This window comes from Triticum dicoccoides, unplaced genomic scaffold (assembly GCF_002162155.2).
Source record: "Triticum dicoccoides isolate Atlit2015 ecotype Zavitan unplaced genomic scaffold, WEW_v2.0 scaffold43191, whole genome shotgun sequence".
Lineage (NCBI taxonomy): Eukaryota > Viridiplantae > Streptophyta > Magnoliopsida > Poales > Poaceae > Triticum > Triticum dicoccoides.
In genome coordinates, this window is record NW_021271939.1 from 1 (window position 1) to 2,847 (window position 2,847).

Below are 2,847 nucleotides of genomic sequence, written 5' to 3' on the forward strand. Positions count from 1 at the left end.
CAGGCTTCATCATAGTGAGTCGGCTCATGGCCTGGCCCGAGTATGTGTACCTTCTTGCGCAGCATTACATGTGCAAGTACAACACTGCAATACAAATTAAACCTCCAGATTAATGATTAAACCATAAAGAATCTTATATGAGAAAACACAAGATATTGTATCCCAAAATCCGAGAGTGATGATTATACTAAGAGCTCCAAGTGGAGTGAACGTAAACTTGTCCATATTACTGGAAATTATATAATCATTTTGATTAACTCAAACCATAAACTAACTACCAATCTAGTCTATCATGTAGTTGTCGAGTGATAAATTCCTACTCCATCATGATAAGTAATTGAGCAGGACAAACAAAGCAGAGGACATTAGAGGCAATGTAAACTGACCAATAGATTATTGACATGAATCAAGGCAAAATGCTTAACCATGAATAAGATTAAGTGAGTGGGATAGCGTGAAAAATTGGATGCACTCTTATAGATGCTATATTGAAACCTGACCATATTAATGAAATCTTTTTGATTTATTCAAACTGCAAGCTAACTATTGGATTTCTTGGATCAAACAGATGTAGCAACTTACATAGTCACATGAGCAAAAACAACAACATGCATTACATATTATCCACAATGTATAATTTTGACTAGATTCATTTCCAACATAAATAAAACAAAATCAAGAAAGCAACAGGTCAGACAGACAGACTTGACTCCTATTTTTGCAGCTGCAGCTAGTGAATAGACCTGAACCTTGGGACAAGGTTGTTCTCCTGACCATATTGTACTACTAGATTTTTAGCTCAAAATACAAACGTTGCATCATAGTTTTGTTACCTTAAGAGTTAGTATTACACTCCAAGATGGGAAATCGCATGAACCTCAACAGTAGACACACTATTGTTTACAAACGCTGCAGCTCAGTCAGCGAGTGAGTGAGCAGAGGGAGATGAGATGCTACCTGCAGGGAGCAATTGCCGGCAATGGTGAGGTGGATGACTTTAAAGTTGTCGGCATCTTTGATGGAACCGGATCAGTAAGAAATAGAACAAGGAAATTGCCCATGCCCCTTGATGGATTAATGCTGTAATTTATCCAAAATGATGGTCATTTCTTATTTATTCAAACAGTAGGAGTAGTTGCTGATGGGCAAGGCCTGTTTTATTTTCTTGATGAATGAAACAATCCTTGCATGTACAACAACAAAGTTTTGAAATTTGAAGAAATTTAATAAATGCTGGAGGCGCACGAATACATGTCTCTTGATTTGGAAGACAAAGCAAACGAATAGCATCTCTCAGTACGAGCGTGCATGCCTCCTACAGAGCCATTTTCTAGTTTCTAAGCATTTAACAATCATGAATTCATCCCATCTCTGAGTCTTAGACCAGAAAACAACACAGATTAAGAAAGACAAGAGTAGCCAAAGGAAAAGGACATCAGGGACTCACCTAAGTGGTAGGTAACCCAGGAGGCAGTCATGGGAGCCCACCACCAGGGTTACGGGGCGACAAACTAGCCATCTTGTCGGCACTGGAAGAAAGGCAGCACACCACCGTCGTTGGAAACCCACCCTTCAGCTATGATCTCCTATAATATTAAAAGAACCGAGTCACATATGTGCATACGTGCATTCTACTCATACGCCATCATAGATCAAATGATTATCATATCAGTTCGACAATTCAATCTGCAATCATGTTGCTAACTTCTATTGTTTTGCTACTTATATTCATAAAAAAAGCCACCCCTACTTACATATCTTTCAGTACTATAAAAAAGAAATGTATATGACATTTATCCATTTCAAGTGGGCACACAGAGCATGAGATGGAGCACAGGAGAGTAATAGTGGCATACCTATGTTTATCTTTCTAGTGTGCTTTCATATTTGTGTCAACGATGAATCAATGACGTATCACAAACCAATCCTTCAGATCAAAGCACCTGCTAGAAAATCAAACGTGTGTACTGAGCCATCAGAAATCATCCTCGAACTAGCAATGCAGTAATTGGATTTGAAATTCGCACCACAACTAACTGAAGGTGTGTTGTTCAAGGGAAATTCACAATTCAGTGGGGGCACATGTTAGGATCGAGTTAGTATCGAGACATATGTTGGCCAAGTAAAGATTCATTTATACATAGAACCCTCCGAGGTCTTACTGGGAAACATGCCAAGTGTAAAATGTAAAGAGTAGTGTAGAAACCTAACAATGAATCGCCAAGGGCAATACAGAGAAGCCAGACTAAATATTACCAAAATCGAGTCAAATTAACCTATATATCTGAGGGGTACTCTCCAACGATCATAGCTTGTTTATCAAATGTGATCAATATGTGCGCGATAGTCTAGTCGAATCAGCGCTCGACGACCAGCATCAAGGAGGCCACATGGCAGAGCATGCCATTGAGGTCTGGAATCAAGAACACGAATAGTACTAGTATTAGTCACTACCAACATCAACATGGTGAAGAACTGAAATTAGACGGACAAAGAGAACAAGCTGAGCAAGCTAGAGTCAGTGAATTACCTAGTGTGATCCAACTCCATGATGGTGAGCGGCTCGGCCGCGAATGCCAAATATGTGTAGCTTCTCGGCAGCATTAAATGTGCAAGCACAACCACTGCAATACAAAATAAACCCTTATAGATGCTATCTTCAAATCTGTCCAGATTAATGGAATTGATTCGATTTATTTAAACTGTATGCTAACTATTGGATTTCCTGGATCAAACAGATGTAGCAACTTACATAGTCCCATGAGTAAAAACAATGACAGGCATTGCATATTCTTCACAATATAGAATCTTGACTAGACATACTCATTTCCAAAATAAAACAAAAAA

The 2,847-nt window shown here is 38.8% G+C and overlaps 1 long non-coding RNA gene across 5 annotated transcripts; it reads right to left on the reverse strand.

Annotated features, from left to right (window-relative positions):
- Positions 1-27: 27 nt before the first annotated feature.
- On the reverse strand, positions 28-2,625 carry LOC119346541. 5 transcript variants are annotated; one of them, XR_005167778.1, is made up of 5 exons: positions 2,531-2,625; positions 2,257-2,413; positions 1,857-1,943; positions 1,448-1,586; positions 28-84 (listed from the first exon to the last, which is right to left on the reverse strand). It is a non-coding gene; the product is annotated as an uncharacterized LOC119346541 (long non-coding RNA). The 5 variants fall into 5 exon arrangements; XR_005167779.1 differs by lacking the exon at positions 28-84 and adding an exon at positions 855-957 and having other exon boundaries at positions 2,277-2,413; XR_005167775.1 differs by lacking the exon at positions 28-84 and adding an exon at positions 855-957.
- Positions 2,626-2,847: the final 222 nt, after the last annotated feature.